Raw genomic sequence first — 18,648 nt, forward strand, 5'->3', positions numbered from 1 at the left:
AATGGGGAAGGACTGAATTATTTATTTATAACAGAGTTCTGGAAATTTATTTAAATGTTGAGGAAGAGAAAGTTAAATTTTCACATTTTTTATCAAAATAAATTCCAGAAATTTTGTCAAGGTATATAAAAACTGAAATCACAAACTATTAAAGAAGTATTTAACTGACATTAAGTTAGGGAAAGATGTTCTAGTTATAAAGCAATAGAAGAAATCATAAAGTAAAATATCAGGAAATTTGATGGTAATAAAATATTAAAGTCCCAGTGCTTTAAAAATATAAAAACAAGAATGAAAGATATTTTATTTTTCTGTCAACCTAAAAGTTGCTCTTAAAAATTTAAACCTTTAAAAAAATGACGAGGCCCAAGCATGAATAAAGTTGCCTGAGTGCCCAACTAGTAGTGGGAAGATCTGATGCAAATATTCTTACTCTAGAGTGCACGCTCCTACGTCCCTGTATTGTAGCTCTGTCTCTAAAGAGTATGACCAGCAGAATGCATGTGCAAGTGATTTCCTGTTTCCTTAGGGTTTACATACCCTGAAAGTAAGAGACCACAACAGATTCAGTGTTTAGATATTTAGAATTTCTAGTGATTACTAATTAAGCACAAAAATTTATACATATTAACATATACAGTTCTTAAATAAATAAACATAGCAATTTGTTTAAAAATATTTTCAAAAACAATGTAATTAATATGATAAGAGTTCAGCATATCAAGTAGATAAACATTAATATTTAATAAAAAAATGAGAAAAGGCAGGGAACAATTTATAAAAAATTAAACTAATTGATCAAATTATCAAATTACTATCATCCAAATAAACACAAATGTAAATAAATCACGTTATATTCAAATTATGAAATACTACTAAGACCACAAAATAATCATATTTTGAAATAAAACTATATAGTAAAATACTCACCATGTGTACTAGACCAAAACATTTATATTAACTTCATTTACAGTTTATCCAACTTTGTTGAAAAATGTAGAAAAGAAATAATGTTCCACAGTTTTAGCAACACTTATTTACAGTCATAAGATCACTGTTACTTTCTTCCAAATTTTTTTATATTTTCAAATTTTCTACAATGACTTTTAAAAGAATATATACATTTAAAAAAACAGGATAAAAGGAAAACAAAGCAATTATACATTAGGACATAGATTTGCCCCGTCACACAGACATAAGGAAGGCAAAGCATTTTAATTTTGTATATTAAATTGTAGACAGTGAGGAGCTTCATTATGACATTTTCATATATGCGCATAATGTTTAATCATATTCCTTCCTCCCTCCCCACTTTCCCTTCTTTTATTTTCATACCCTTGGTTCTGTTCTGTTCTGTTTTTGCTTTGTTTTGTTTTGTTTTGTTGCCTCCTGGATTCCACAAAGGAGAGAAAACATGAGATGCTTGTCTTTCTGAGACTGGCTTGTTTCACTTAACATGATGACCTCCAGTTCCATCCATTTTCTAGCAAATGACATAATTCATTCTTCTTATTGACTAAGTAAAACTCTATTTTATATAGCATTTTCTTTAGTCATTCATCCATTAATGGGTACGTGAGCTGGTTCCATAACTTGGTTATTGTTAATAGTGCCACAACTAACATGGGTATGCAGCTATCTCTATAGTATCTTTGATTTTTATTCTTTGGAGTATATACCCAGAAGTGGTATGGGTCTCTCACCTTGTATAAAAATCAACTCAAAATGAATATAAGATCTAATGTGACACCTGAAACTTTGAAAGTACTATAGGAAAACAGAGGAAACACTTCAAGTTGTAGTCATAGGGAAAGACTTTCTGAATGGGACTCCCAATAGCCCAGAAAATAAAAGCAAAAATTGGCAAATAGGATTTCATTCAAATTAGAAAGCTTTTGCATAGCAAAAGAAGCAATCAACAGAGTGAAGAGACAGCCAACAGAATGGGAGAAAATCTTTGCCAGATATGTATCTATTGGGAGATTAATATCCATAATGTATAAGGAACTCAAAAAATCAAGCACAAAAATAACAAATAATCTAGTCAATAAATGGAAAAATAAATAGACAAATGGAGAAATACAAATGGCCAATAAATGCATGAAAAAAAAATTCCAGTGTCCTTAGCCATGAAAGAAATGCAAACCAAAATTACATTGAAATTCTACCTCACCCCAGTCAGAATGACTATAATAAAGAAAGCAAGTGACAGCAAATGCTGGCAAGGATGGTGGAGGGAGGCATGGCTCTCTTTCACTGCTGGTGGGAATGTAAAGTAGTCAGCCAGTCACAATCACGAAATTTTAAAAAGGAAGGCAAATGTTATTAGCAAAATATATATATCACAATGAACGCAGAACTTCCAACAAAGGCCAGTGTTTCTTAGTTTTTATTTACATAAAATACCCTGAATTTACAAATCAAAGAATATTTGACAGTGAAATAGTACAAAAGGAAATGTGGCGATCTAGAAATGTTTTTCTTCCAGAACAACCTCATTTAGTTGCAGCACAAGACATCTTGATGAAATACTTTATCAATTTTTACAAAAACTCTAAAAATTAATTTCCATGACAAACCATACACTTGAATTTTATGGTTTGTGGCATAATATATTTTCCCTTTGTAATTGAACAGAAAATTGAAAAATATCAAAATTTTTAGATAGAGAAATAATATCTACCCACAGTACCCTAACAAAAATAACTAGAGCTAACATTTTAATTCATGTATTTCCTTTCAGGTATTTTTTTCTATCTACATTTTAAATATGTAAATTCATCTAGTTTATACAATTCTATTATTCTGGTTTTTTTAACTGAATGTTATAGCACAGGTCCATTTCTACACATATATCCAAGGTATTCCTCTTAAATATCATATATGATAGCTAGAGAATAGTCAAATTTGTGAGTGTGCCACGAGTGCTTGACATTCAAAAGCAGTCACCACACCATCCACTGAAAAACACTGACCCACTCAGTGGGACAGTCATGTAGTGACAAGTCATATAAGAGTTGTGGTTTTTTAAATAAACGTACAAATCTACACTTTTCTGAATCAGAGTCAAGTAACATTACAGGGGACATGTATAAGACATATTTTTCTCTACTGCTTTGGTCTTTAAACATATTTTATTTAGGAGACATTTCCAGTAGAGGGAGAATATGAAGTCTGGGGTAGGCCATGAATAAGAAATGGGTCAAAAAGTGTAATATATGTTACAAATTTGTCCTTCAACAGTATAGCCAGAGTTCTTTCACTTCCTCCCATATATTAGAATATTACCATTTTTTAAAGTTTTACTAATTTAGTGGGTGAAAATAAAACCTTATTCATTAGCATTACTAAAGATAATTTTTTTTGAGATAGGATCTTGCTTTTTAGCCTCATCTCCCAAGTACTGAGATTATAGGTATGAACTGCCACACCTGGTCCCAAAAATGAGTCCATGTTTATTAACCACTCGTATTTGTTCTCTTAAAGAGCTTTTTCTGCCCATACCCTTTAATCACTCACTGCTGAGCTCTCAAAATTTCTATCATCCATTTTCACACATATTACATATGATAAGAATAATGCTATAATATCATATTTGTTACACTTTCCTGTTTTATTTATCTTTTAATATTTATCTGTTTTAAGTACATATAGATATTTTAAATATTTTTATATGCACATCTGTAGGAATTTCACATTTTCTCATAGAATGTTTTTTAAAAAGAAATTTTACCTTGTCTCCCAGCACACTTAGGTTAAAAAAAAAAAAGAAGAAGAAGAAAATGTAATATGAAATCTTGTTTTCTTTGAATTGGAAAGAGTAATTAATACTACAACATGAACTTCTTCAGGATGAGGTTCAAATAGTAAAGTCCAAAATATAAGATAGAATAACAGCCATCTTCCCAAATCAGTTAACTAAAGGAATCACTTGGAACCAGGAAAAACTGCATGGCTAGAACTTTCCAAATCTAAGAATCTCACCACTATTTTTTTCTGGGAAATCTTGCCCTTCCAAAAGACCACAAACCACTTCTAGGCCTTCATAATAGTAGGGAAATTATGCCAGCTAAGCTTTGAAATTCACAGTATATAAATACAAGATAATAATCACAGCAGGGCAACCACATATACCATCAACAGGCTTACTCAATTGATTACCAAGAAGCAAGTGGTTTTAGAGGCAAGGTCATTCAATTCTCCCTATCTATCTGAAATCTCTTTCTGCCTTCTTCTCTGTTACTTCTAAATGTTAAAATCATTCCAAATCTAGGTCATCATTCACTCTTCTGTGAAGTATTCCATAATCACTCTGTTAGGTAGAATCTCTCCTTCTGAAAGCCTTATTGCATAACCCCCTATGTGGTGCTCACTATAGGTCTTTTTTTTAAACTCTTTTCTGCACTTGGCTCATACCCCTCTTCTTATGAAACACATCCTCATAAGCAGCACAACCCTCACTGGTTACAACAATAACATCTTACAAAGTCTTTTTGCCCCTTGAACATAACACTCACAAAATAGTGTCTGAATAAATGAATAGATGAGTTTTTAACACACATTCTTTTTGCTAGTTCCTCAAGAATCTCAAATCTAAATTTAGCGAATGACAAAACAGTTTTCTTTAAGATAAAAAGAAGTTCTCTGGGTAATTTTCCATGGCCATAGTCAATATTAAGTCATCATTAATCATAAAAGTATTCTGGGTCTGATTCCTGTGCCCCCGCCCCAGTCCTTTATCTCATTATAGTCCTAACTTCTGTTACAGGATTATACGCTAACTTTACTGTATACAAAAATTGTACAAATTTTGGGGGTATCATATGATATATTGATGCATGTATACATTGTGTAATGTTTAACTCAGGTTAAACATATCTGTCTCCTCATCCTTTCTTCTATTTTTTAAATGTTCTGCCTCAGTCTGCTAGGCAATAGCACACCAGAACTTGTTGCTCCTATCTACCTATAAGTTAGTGCTCATTGATCAATGTGTCCTCATTCTTTTCTCCACACTACCCTCCCCAGACTCTGGTAACTATCATTCTACTCACAACTTCTTTGAGGTTGACATTTTTAGATTCCACAGATGAGTGCAATCATGCAGTGTCTTTCTGTGCCTAGCTTATTTCACTTAAAACTATGATTTCCAGTTCTATCCATGTTGTCATATATGACAGAATTTTATTCTTTTTGTAACCGAATGGTGTTCCATAGTAGATATGTACCACATTTTTTCTTTCTCTTTCCATCACTTGATGGACACTTAGTTTGGTTCCATTTCTTGACTACTGTGCACAGTGCTGCAGTGAACATAGGAGTGCAGATGTCTCTTCAACATGGTGATCTCATTTCCTTTGGCTAATACCCAGTAGTGAGACTGCTGGATCATATGGTAGTTCTGTTTTTAATGTTTTCAGAAATCCTCATACTGCTCTCCATATGTCTGTACTAACTTCCACTCTCACCAACAATATGCAAGGCCTTCCTTTTCTTCACTTCCTCACCAGCACTTGTCATCTTTTGCCTTCTTGATAAAAGCCATTTTTACTGAAGTGAGGTGATATCTCATTGTGATTTTGATTTGAATTTCCCTGATCAGTTTGCTTTTTTCATGTGGTCATTTGTATGTCTCTTTTTGAGAAATGTTAATTTAAGTCTATTGTCCTCTTTCAATCATATTATTTACTCTTTGCTGAGGAGCTATATGTACATATTCTGGATATCAATCCCTTGTAAGAAGTATAGCTTGCAAATATTTTCTCCCATTATATAGGTTCACTCTTGTTTCCTTTGCTGAGTAGCTTTTAAGTTCAATGTAGAGCACTTGTCTATTTTTACTTTTGTTCCTTATGCTTCTGGGGTCTTGTCTAAAACAGTCTTGCCTGCTCCAATGTCCTGAAGCATTTCACTTACGTTTTCTTCTTATAGTTTCACACTTTCAGGTCTGACATGCAAGTCTCTAGTCCATTTGAAGTTAATTTTTAGAACTGGTGAGAGAGACTATGCTGGTTTCATTCTTCTGCATATATCTATTCAATTTTCCCAGTACCATTTCTTGAAATATCCTCTCTCCAATGCATGTTTCTTAACACCCTTATCAGAAATAAGTTAGTTGTAATTGTGTGTCTATTTCCAGAGTCTCTATTCTAGTCCCTTGGTCTGTGTATTTTTTACGCCAATATCATACTGTTTTGATTACCATAACTTTGTAGTCTATTTTGAAGTCAGGTAATATATGCCTCCTTCTTTGTTCTTTTTGCTCAAGATGGGTTTGGCTACTTAGGGTTTCTCCTGAGTAGAAAGGATTGCAGGTGTGAACCATCAGCACCCAGCTATTTAGGGTTTCTTTGAGGTTCTATAATGGATTATAGGATTATATTTTTTAGTTCTAGGAAGAATACCATAGATATTTTGATAAAGATTTTCTTGAATTTGTAGATTGCTCTGGGTAGTATGAACATTTCAACAATATTTTTTAAATATCTAACAACATTTTAATATTTTGTGTCCTCTTCAATTTCTTTCATCAATGTTTTGAACTTTTCATTATATGAGTATTTAATCTCTTTTGTTAAATTTATTTCTAGGTATTTTTGTAGTTATTGGAAATGGGACTGCTTTCTTGATTTCTAGTTCATATAATTCATTATTAGTAGATAGTTATGCTACTGATTTTTATATTTTTATTTTGTTTTCCTGCAAGTTTGCTATGTGTGTTAATTAGTTCTAATAGGTTTTGGTGGAGTCTTTGGGTTTTTATGTGTAAGATTATTTTATCTGCAAACTGTGACAGTCTGACTGTTTCCTTTCCTATTTGAATGCTCTTTATTTCCTTCTCTTGCCTGATGATTCTACCTAGACTTCTAATAGTAGTGAAAGTGAACATCTTCATCTTGTTCCAGATCCTAAAAAAAAAGATTTTCACCAGTTGGTATTGTGTTACTTTTAGGCTTAATATATTTGGTCCTTATTATGTTATGGTATGTTCCTGCTGTATCTAAGTTGTTCAGCATTTTTATCACAAAGGGATGTTGAATTTTATCAAATACCTTTTCTGCATCTGTTTAGATGATCATATGGTTCCTGTTTTTCATTCTGTTCATGTGTCACATTCACTGATTTGTGTATGTTCAACCAAAGAATTAACTTTAAAAAATGGAATATCAGTTCTTTTTTTTGTGACTCAGGAAATTCAGGCTTGGAGCTTTTTAAGTAGATTGATAATCCAAGGTCAAATGAGAAGTCCAATGTTAGAATTTTTTCTAATTGCTTCTCCCACACTGAGTAATCTGGTAGGCAATTTGAAAAGGGGTTTTGACCCAAGGTTATGCATTCAAAACTGAGATACTATGTTGTTCTGACAGGTCATGGAGGGCTGTCAATTTTAGAACCTTGTATATTTTAACCAGATACCTCACTTAGAAAGGAATTCCATCTTTTTTCTTATCTAGACTCAGTCAAATCCAATATATTATCTCCACATCATTTTTCTGTCCAATACAACTACGTATGCCAAAAGAGCTAATTTTTCAGCAAGAGTTAGAAAATACCATGACCTCATAAACAAAAACAAAAAAAAATAGTGCATGGATATATTGTATTGGACACTCCTTTTGGTGTTGGCAACTCTCTAGTGTTTTAGCTGAAACCATAAAGCAGCCAGACCGAATTAACGAACAATCTCTTAGAACTATTTGTCACTGGAAATGGGGGTTTCCATAATAAATGGATAGAAAACACTTTGTCCTTATAAGGTATTATATAAGTACTGACAGACAATAACAGATAACTTGCAAAGTGCAACAAAATGACTCTTATGAATTATATAAACAATGACAGGATCAAGCATAGTCAGCCACATTTTTCTATATCCTTCACAAATTTCAAGTAGAATAACAAAGACTGTGTTGGTCTGACTTTAATCACTGACAAAATACCTGAGAAAATAATTTAAGAGAGGAAGGATTTACTTGGTCCACAGCTGCAGAGGTTTCAGTCCACAGTCGTTGGCTCCATTGTTTCCAGGGCTGTAAAGAAGCAGAACCTCATGGCAGGAAGCATCTTGTAGTGTTAAGCCACTCACCTCCTAACAGTTAGGAGGCAAAGAGAGAGAAGGGGGGAGGCACACGATTCATCTTCTCAGGAAATGTCCCCAGTGAACAATTTCCTCCAATTACACCTCACTTCCTCCTTTTCACCTCCTCCCAACAACACCATCATATTATGAATCCATCAAAGCATTAGTGCATTGATTAGGTCAGAGCCCTTGGGATCCAATCACTGCCCAAGCACCCCACCTCTGAACACTGCTTACATTGGGGAACAAGCCTTCAATTTGTGAGCCTTTTGGGGGGGACACTTCATATCCAAACATAATGGACTATTACATATTTAAAGGGAATTTTAAAACAATACCCCCTCTAGAGGCTTTAAATAAGGCTTCTTGATTCTAACAAAACAAAACTCTCCACAGGAGGTAGGATGAGAAGGAGGCTCTCGACCTACATTTTACTGGCTGGAAAGGTGAGGCCTCAAGACAGATAATGCCTCACTAGCCTGAGAAAGGTGCATAAACACAGTCAGGATACACTGCATGGTCCAAGTATCTAAAGTGTTCTGGAACATTTTGCATCTGCTCAATCACTTAGATTCTTTATAAAATCCTAAGAGAGCAAGAATTTGGATTTTTTTCCAGTTCTTCTAATAAGAAACAGTGGAAAGGGAGGTTTAACAAAAGAATTCTTTTCCTTTTTTATGAGACCTCATCATAAGACAAAACAAAGCCAGGCCACAGACAGACAAACCATGTTTCTCTGGACATGACTGTTTTTCAGAAGGAGGGCACGGAGCTGCCCAAGAATGGGAGTAAAATATAAAGCCAACTATCCTCCAACTCTCTCACAAATGTTTATTCACTCAAGGACAACCATGTACCAAACTCTGGGTTAATTACTGGAGATACAGAAGAAAACAAACCTTATCTAATGATGTGACATTTATGCTACCATCACCATTTTCTGAAGAGAAGACCAAGAGTCACAGGAGTTTAGTCACGAACCTGAGCTACTGCACAGCAATGGCATATAGTCCTCTTTCACCTCTGTGGCTGGTCTTTGGGCCATGGAGAAAATTGTACTCCTCATCTTAAGCACTGAAGGAATTCTGGGAGGAAGGAAGACAATATAGTGACTTATCCCATGATAAACAAATTTCTGATGACCTCTCCTGCAAATACAACAGCTCTGTACTTAGAGATTCCAGAAACACAAACAAAAGAGCTTCACATCTGAATTCTTTTTTGGGGGGACATTTAAGGCCTTGCATCTGCTAAGCAGGCACTCTACCACTTGACCCATACTCCCAGCCCCCACATCTGAATTTTAAGGTTCGTTTCTTTTGAATCCACGTCTATGGTGCTTTCTGCTGCCATCTTTCACTCTACTGCTTCTTTCCTACATTCTCTATTCCACAAGCCCATGTCACTGTCACTGTCTCAGACAGACTCAGGCTCTCCAATCTTTTACATAAAGAAGGATCATCTCCAATTTTTTTCTTTCACAACATTTAATACAATGTATGATTTACATCTGTATCTGTGGGTTTAGTTAATATCTGTCTCTTACATTAAAATGGAAGCTCATGCCATCCTTTTTCCTAGTTCCTGACACAGAACTCAAATATAAGAGGTGCACAATAAATATTTTTCAAATTAATGTGTGAGTGACCATATTGGAACTTTATCCTGAGGTTATAACCAAATATTACCTGCATGCAACCACTATTCAATGTCAAAATTACACATTTATCTCTAGTTTTGTTTTTTCCTTGATTATATTAAGATAATTTTTTTGGTTGTTTTTATGAAACCAGATCATGCTGTGAATCTCAGACTGGCCTTGATTAGCTATATAACACCAAGCTAGCATCAAACTTGTGATTCTTCTGCTTCTGCCTCCCATGTGCTGGGATCACAAGTGTGTGCACCAAGCCCAACAATTTGCTTACTTTTTATGCTTATCATTTAGGGTCTATTCCCACCACTGCAAAGTAAATTCCATGCAAGCAAGGTTAACAAAACCTAGAACTATGCCTGCTCATAGTGAGTGCTCAATAACTATTTGCTAAATGAATGAATGAGTTGATAACCTATAATAATTAGCACTCAGGGATTCTATTTTTCAGCTGACCCTGTTGAAGAACCTTATAGTGTTACCTGGAAGGTTAACATATGAGGTGTATAAATATTTAAACTTTCTTAATTCTAATTGTGATTTCCTAAAGGACCTCTGGTACTAAACTGCCAGAAAAAAATTTTTCAGGACTATCTTAATGTTCTAATGTTTTAACTTAGTGTTCTTATGTTTCTTAAAATGGTTGTAACTGTTTAAATCTGATCCCATGTCCAGGTTTATTTTTTCTAGATAAATGACCTACATGCAACTTCATTTGTGTCCATCATTGCTTTGTTTGTTTGCTTGTTTGTTTGTTTGAGAACAGGATTTTGCCTTGTAACCCGGATTAGCCTGGAACTTGGTCTTGAACTTGTGATCCTCCTGCTTCTGCCTTCTGAGTGCTGGGATTACAGGCATGCACGACCACACCCACCTTGTCATTACCTCTGTATTCATCAGAGTTATAAAATTTTAGAATAGGATGAGAATTATATTGATCATTTCATCTATCCATCTCAGTATTCAAGAAATGGTACCAAAATTTCAGAGAATTCAAATTAATTTCCCAAGAGCATACTACACTTAGACATGTGGAGCTGCAGACCAGCCCTCTACATTTCCACATCACATGCCATATTTTCAAAATATGCCTTGGGTATTTGGAACTATACACAATGATTTCCTTATTTTTTCACCAAGCTTTTTTCTTAAAAATTAATTGGAAATTTTCATGGTCTTCTTAAACATCTAATTATTGTTATAAATTACAAGGTTTTTTTCTTTCATGAGTAATTCTACTTAATGTCATCAGAGGAGACTTTAACTCCAAGTTACTCTCTTTACAAAAGGTTTTGGCACTGTGGCTAGTAAATGGAAACCTTGTAATATAAAATTATCAGTTTTGATATTTGAAAATATCAGAATCTTTGTTTTCTGGAGTTTGGTGCTCTGTTGTAGTACAAGGTAACTGAACTATTAGACTGCATCCCTAGGAAGCATTGTTCATCTTGAGTGTTAGCATTTAAACACCATAAACAGGGCCAGGGATGCAGCCCAGTGGTAGAGTGCTTGCCTAGCAGCCCAAAGACCTGGGTTCCCTCTTTAGCATCAAAGGAAAAAAAGCATAATAAAAACGTACCTACACTAATTATATCATGACTTTCATGCAACTTTAATTTTCATAAGCTCTTCCTTAGCATTGCTAAATTACTGAAGCAATGCATGAAATTGTTCTATTACTATTCATGTAATGTTTTTATTGAGTTATAATTCATACACCATAAGCTTTACCATTTTCAAAGGTATAATTCCATGGGTTTTAGCATATTTAGAATTTTTTAACAGTTGACATAATTCCATAACATTTTCATCATCCAGGAAGAAACAACATCTCATTATCCTCTTTCCTATTTAAAATAAATCTTAATTTTCCTAGATATTTTCTTAAGTAAAATGAAAACTGTAGGTTTTAAGACATTTCTTATCAGAACTTTGTCTTTGTTTTCATAGATGATGTTTAGAATTTGCTTAAAATAATTTCAATTGAGGTCCTGGAATTTCTGTTAAAATAAACAGCTTCCAAAGCATATTTTGGAAAGCAAATATAGAGGAAATTATCTTCCTGAAGTAACTTCCAGTTGTTAGTAATTTTGATTTTTATATCCTAATAAACTATCCTCCCTAGTCATCCTATAAATACTTACTGAATGCCTACCATGTGTTTGCTGCCCAGATAAAGTAGCCAAAGTAGCAAAATCAATGTGGGCAAAAGAAGTTTAACATAATGGCAGATCATGTCCATATATCAAATGTTAAATTAACATTAGTATATAAAGCAAAAAGCAATTGACATAAAACTCTCATGTAACATCGTTAGTGTCTAAGTTTGGTGATCCAGGTGGTCCATTTTTACTATGGATCTTACAGATGATAATATTGTTTTAAAATTACAGTATAAATACAAGAATCTTGGTCCCAAAGATATCTAGGTGTACTAAGACACAATGTGAATAGTAAGTGAAGTGAAAAATGTCACTACTGATGGTGGTATTGTTACTCAAAAGAAAAAGTAGTGATCCTTTATGTAATTGCGGTAACATATGTCTTAGTTTTTTTCCTATTGCCCTCCCTCTAAATTGGTATAAAATTATATGTAGAACCTTATTAAGAAGATCATAAAAATATAATTTATTCAATCAATATTTATTAAACACTAAAAAGGGCACATGTTTAGTATCTCTTCCTTTGGGCAACCACTCCTACCCATTCCATGGAAATTGTGCTCAGTCTAGGTTAACACCAGAACTAACTGTACCCCTATCTCCACACTTAGAACCAAACATTCCTTGTTGGTTTTCACTGTCTTGAAATTTTCAAGTCTTAAGTAATTTGGGTGGCAGGATTTCTTTAATTTTTTAATACATTCCAAATTTCTGAAAGAGTTATTATGACACTCTTAGAAGAGCATAAACAGGTTCCATGGCAATAAAACTATATTCACCTGTCAAGAGAAATATCTATTTAGTAAGAACACCATACTGCCTCATTGTCAAGGAATCCAAAATGCTTAAGGGAAATCAGCATGGAATGTCGAGCCAAACTTCTGCAGTGCTTGAGAGAGCAGAGAGCTTGTTAACTTGGCTCAGCACTCACCACTTGATATGTATACACAAACAACTATCACTTCAGACAGTTATGCAAGAGACAACAGAAGGGTCATTTCTGTGTCTCGGGGATACAGCCACGTTTACAAGTTGCATCATAGATGAACACAGTAGCCGGTCTAGATCTCTGAACTGTTTCAGCATTTCAGAAGATTTGTTATATATGTTTTAGTCAGGACTATTCATCTTTGGCAAGTAAAATCAATGCAAATTGACAAATGTAAGAGTAACTATCTTCAATCTTTTTTATTTAAAGAATACTTTATATAAAGCATAATTTTATACTCCTGATGTAATCAATGTCTACATTAAGGTAGGATTTAGTTATTAAAGTTTTATTTCCCCCTTTATTGCCATTTCTATAATTTCCTATGCTTCAGAGAGAATTGTGTAGGGAAATGATAAAAAACTGTGTCTGCTCCCATCCTAAGATACAGTCAGTTTGATGAAAAACCTTTTATGCAGCCATCTCAGAACCCACTTATACCAGTTGTGGGTTTTTTTGCTTTTTTTGTTTTCACCACAACCACCCATGACCCTGCCCACTTCTGAACAGAACCTGTTCTTCACTCTTGTTCTCTGATTTTGTTGAAGAGAAAACATAAGAGACAAGAAAGACATAGTGGTTTTGCTAGTTTGGGATAAAGATAGCTATACAGAGAGATTCCTAGCATTGCTTCCATGCAATGTGTATTACAACCCAAATTGATTCATCTCTACCAGACCTCATCACTACTTCCTAGTCCCCTTCCCATAGTGGTCTCAGCCAGTTTAAGATTACTATATTCACTTCTATACAGTGAGCACATCAACCACATTCAAGTTTTAGGTTTCCTTCCCTTTCCCTATTCCTCCAGTGCATGTTCTCCCCTTAGTGTGTGACCCATGTCCAATAATATCACTGCATTTGTTTTAGGTCTATAATCCTCATATGAGGGAGAACATGCAGCTTTTGGCCTTCTGAGCCAACTTAACTTGGCTTAAGATGAGGTTCCCCAGTTCCATCTATTAATTTGCGAATGACAAAATTTCATTCTTTGTGGCTGAATAAAATTCCATTGTGTTTAAATACTACCATTCATTAGTAGTGGGACATCTTGGCTGTTTCCGTATCTTGGCTATTGTGAACAGTGCTGCAATAAACATGGATGTGCAGGTGCTTTTGTAATAACCTGAGTCACATTCCTTCCAGTATATCCCTAGGAGTGGTATTGCTGGATCATATGGCAGATTTATGTTTAGTTTTTTAAGAAGCCTCCATATTGTTTTCCATAGTGGTTGTACTAGCTTACATTCCCACCAGCAGTGTGTGAGGATTCCTTTTCCCCCGCATCCTGGCAAACATTTGGTGGTGGTGGTGTTCTTGATGATAGCTATTCTAACAGGAGTGAGGTGGAATCTTAGTGTGGTTTTGATATGCATTTCCTTTATGGCCAGGGATGGTGAGCATTTTTTCATGTGTTTTTTTTGGCCATTTGGACTTCTTCCTTTGAAAAAGTTCTGTTTAGTTCAGTTGCCCACTTCTTTATTGGTTAACTGATTTGGGGATAGTTTACTTTTTTGAGCTCCCTATATATTCTGGTTATCAGTCTCTTGTCTGATGTATAGCAGGCAAAGATTTTCTACCATTCTGTGTGTGGTCTCTTCAATTTAGAGACCATTTCTTTCATTGCACAGAAGCTTTTTAATTTCATGTAATCCCATTTGCCGATCCTTTCTCTTAGTTGCTGAACCACTTGAATTCTATTGAGGAAGTCCTTATCTATACCTATTGCTTCCAGAGTATTCCCTGCTCATTCCCATATTAACTGCAAGGTTTCGGGTCTGATACTAAGGTCTTAATCCACTTTGAGTTCATACTAGTACAAGGTGATAGGCATGGATCTAGTTTCAGGTTTCTGCACACAAATTACTACTTTTCCCAGCAACATTTGTTGAAGAGGCTGTTTTTTCTCCACCATATGTTTTTGGTGTCTTTGTCAAAAATATGTGGGCACAACTGCATGGATTCATATCCTGGTCCTCTATTCTGTTCCATTGGTCTTCGTATCTGTTTTTGTGCCAGTACCATGCCATTTTTATTGCTATGGCTCTGCAGTATAGTTTCAAGCTGGGTATTGTGACACCTCCAGTATTGCTCTTTTTGCTCAGTATTGCCATGGCTATTTAGGGTCTTCTGTGTTTCCAAATAAACTCTAGGGTAGACTTTTCAGTCTTTGTGATGAATATCATTGGGATTTTGATGGGAATTGCATTGAACATGTAGATTGCTTTTGGTAGTATAGTCAATTTTACTATGTCAAGTCTTCTAATCTATAAGAATGGAAGATCTTTCCACCATCTGTAGTCTTCTTTGAGCTCTTCTTTCAGTGGTTTGTAGTTTTCCTTGTGTAAGTCATTTATATTCTTTGTTAAGTTTATTCCGAGGCATTTGATTTTTTTCTTGAGGATATTGTAAATGAAATTGTTTTCCTATATCCTTTCTCAATTTGTTCATTATTGGTATATAGAAAGGCTACTGATTTTTGTAAGTCGATTTTGTATCCTGCTACATTGCTGAAGCTATTTATGGTGTCTAGGAGTTTTCGGATGGAGGTTTTTGGATCTTTTAGGTATAGTATCATGTCCTCTGCAAATAGGGATACTTTTACTATTTTTTTACCTTTTGTATTCCTTTTATTTCTTCTTGCTGTCTTATTGCTCTGGCTAAGAATTCCAGGACTATGCTGAATAGGAGTGGGGAGAACGGGTATCTTTATCTCATTCCTGACTTTAGGGGAAATGGTTTCAGTTTTTCCCCATTACATATGATATTGGCTATAAGTTTGTCATATATAGCCTTTATAATGTTGAAGTACATTCCTTTGATTCCTAGTTTTCTTATCATGAAGTGGTATTGAATCTTATCTAAGGCTTTTCTGCATCTATTGAGATAATCAAGTGGTCTTTGTCTTTGCTTCTACTAATGTGCTGTATTTATTGATTGGCATATGTTGAACCACCCCTGCATTCCTTAAATGAAGCCAACTTGGTCATGGTGAATGATCTTTTGATATGTTGTTGGATTCAGTTTGCCATTATTTTATGAGGATTTTTGCATCAATGTTCCTTAAGGAGATTTTGTCTGTTATACTCCTCTTTGGCAGTGTCCTTGTCTGGTTTTGGGATGAGTGTAATACTGGCTTCATAAAATGAGTTGGGCAGTGTTCCTTCCCTTTCTATTTCATGGAACAGTTTAAGGAGGGTTGGTATTAGTTCTTATTTAAAGGTCTGGTAGAATTCAGCAGAGAATCCATCTGGTCCTGGACTTTTCTTTTATGGGAGACTCTTTATTGCTACTTCAATTTCATTTTGTGTTACAGGTCTATTCAGGTGGTTAATATCCTCTTGGTTCAGTTTTGGATGGTCATAAGTATCTAGAAATTTGTCCATTTCTTCAAGATTTTCCAATTTATTGGAATATAGGTTCTCAAAGTAGTCTATGATGATTCCCTGGATTTCCTTGGTGTTTGTTATCGCCCCCTTTTCATTTCTGATTTTACTAATTTGGTTCTTTTTCTTTGTCATTTTAGTCAGATTTTCCAGGAGCTTGTCAATCTTGTTTATTTTTCAAAGAAACAGCTGTTTGTTTCAGTGATTCTTTGTGTGTGTTTTAAGGTCTCTATTTCATTAATTTTGGCCCTTATTTTAATTATTTCTCTCCTTCCTCTTGTTTTGGGTTTTGCTTGTTCTTGTTTTTCTAGGAGTTTGAGATGTGGCATTGGGTTCTTTACTTGAGATCTTTCTGTCCTTTTAATATATACACTCATGGTTATAAACTTTCCTCTTAGGACAGCCTTTGCTGTGTCCCATAGGTTCTGATAGGTGGTGTTTTCATTTTTGTTAACTTCCAGGAAGCTTTTGATTTCCTCTCTTATTTCTCCCATGACCCACTGATTGCTGAGCAATGTGTTATTCAGCCTCCAATTATTTGTGTATATTCTGCTGGTCCTTCTGTTGTTGAGTTCTAGTTTTATTTCATTGTGATCAAATAGAATGCAGATGGTTACTTCTATTTTCTTATATTTGCTAAGGCTTGCTTTGTGCCCTAAGGTATGATCTATTTTGGATAATGTTCCATGGGCTGCTGAGAAGAATATATATTGTGCTGTTGTTGCTGGATGAAATATTCTGTAGACATCAGTTAGGTCCATTTGATCTATGATGTCACTTAGTTCTATAATATCTTTTTGATTTTTTTGTCTGATATCCCATCTATTGGTGGTACAGGGGTATTAAAGTCTCCCCTACTACTCTACTGTGTTGGAGTTAATATATGCTTTTAGGTCCTTCCAGGTATGTTTGATGAACTTGAGTGCACTGACATTGGGTGCATATAGGTTGATAATTGTTATTTCCTTTTGATGAATTTCACCTTTTATTATTATGAAGTGTCCTTTGTCTCATTTGACCAATGTAACTTTGAAATCTACTTTGTCTGATATAAATATTGCTACTCCTGCCTGTTTTCAGGGACCATTAGCTTGGTAAATATTCTTCTAGTCTTTCACCTTAAGTCAGTGTTTGTTTCTGTTGATAATATGAGTCTCTTGTAAACAACAGATTGTTGGATCTTCCTTTTTAATCCAGTTTGCCAAACAGTGTCTTTTGATGGGGAATTGAATCCATTGACATTCAGTGTTAACACTGATAGGTATGTGGTAAGTCCTGCAATGTAGTTGTTTTTGCTGTTTAATGATTTGGTTGTGTGCAGTTGAATCAGTGCTTTCATCTTCTGTGTACAGAATTTCTTGTAGAATCTTCTGTAGCTGTGGCTTGGTTGTCATATACTGTTTTAGATTTTTATTGCTCCATCGATTTTGAAAGATAGTTTTGCTGGGTAGAGTATCCTAGGGCTGAAATTATTTTCATTTGGTGCCTGAAATACTTCACTCCATGCCCTTCTTGCTTTTAAGATTTCTGTTGAGAAATCTGTTGTTATTTTGATGGGTTTACCTTTTATGTTATTTGTTTTTTCTCTCTTACAGCCTTCAATATTCTTTCTCCATTCTCTGTGCTTGTTTATTTAATGATAATATGCTGTGGGGAGGTTCTATTTTGGTCAAGTCTATTTGGTATCCTGGAGGATTCCTAGACCTGAATGGGCAAATCTTTCTTGAGGTTTCAGAAATTTTCTGTTATTATTTTATTGAATATATTACATATCCCTTTGATTTGCACCTCTTCTCCTTCTTCAATGCCCATGATTCTCAGATTTGGTCTTTTGATGGAGTTGCTGAGTTCTTGCATATTCCTTTCACAGCTCTTGAGTTGTTTGACTAAGATTTCTTCTGTTTTGTCTTTAATTTTTATTTTATTGACAAGCTATGAGACTCTGTCTTCCACTTGTTCTAGTCTGTGGAGTGGCCTTCCACCACATTTTTTTTTGACTGAAGGAATTTTTATTTCTAGAATTTCTGTTTGATTCTTTTTTCTGAGGTTTTCCATATCTTTGTCCAACTCCTCTTTTATATTTTGTGTTATCTTTTTAATTATATATATCTTTTTTTGTAGTGTCCTGTATTTCACTTTGGTCTGTCATTAAGTCCTCTCTGAGTCATTTATTTGTTTCTAAGTCTTCTCATATTCTTTATTTTTGGTGTCATGAAATTTCTTGAGTGTGTCTTGTACATTCTGGTTAGTCATGTCTAGTATCTTCTCCATGCATTTCTCTGTGATTTTTTTCCAAGATTTCCTCTTTGAGAGCTTTTTTGTGGATATCACTGGGATGCTTAGTGACATTTATCATTGTTTTGTTGGTGTTAGGAACT

The 18,648-nt window shown here is 34.6% G+C and overlaps 1 long non-coding RNA gene across 1 annotated transcript in view; it reads right to left on the bottom strand.

Moving 5' to 3' along the window:
- Positions 1–934: 934 nt before the first annotated feature.
- The window catches only part of LOC141424906 (uncharacterized), a 150,771-nt gene continuing 133,057 nt past the window's right edge, over positions 935–18,648 (bottom strand). Inside the window, exons 3-4 of the long non-coding RNA XR_012449850.1 lie at positions 9,062–9,165; positions 935–8,089 (exon numbers count right to left, since the gene is read on the bottom strand). This is a non-coding gene — a long non-coding RNA (uncharacterized lncRNA). The remainder of the gene's footprint in view (positions 8,090–9,061; positions 9,166–18,648) is intronic.

This window comes from Castor canadensis, chromosome 7 (genome assembly GCF_047511655.1).
Source record: "Castor canadensis chromosome 7, mCasCan1.hap1v2, whole genome shotgun sequence".
NCBI lineage: Eukaryota > Metazoa > Chordata > Mammalia > Rodentia > Castoridae > Castor > Castor canadensis.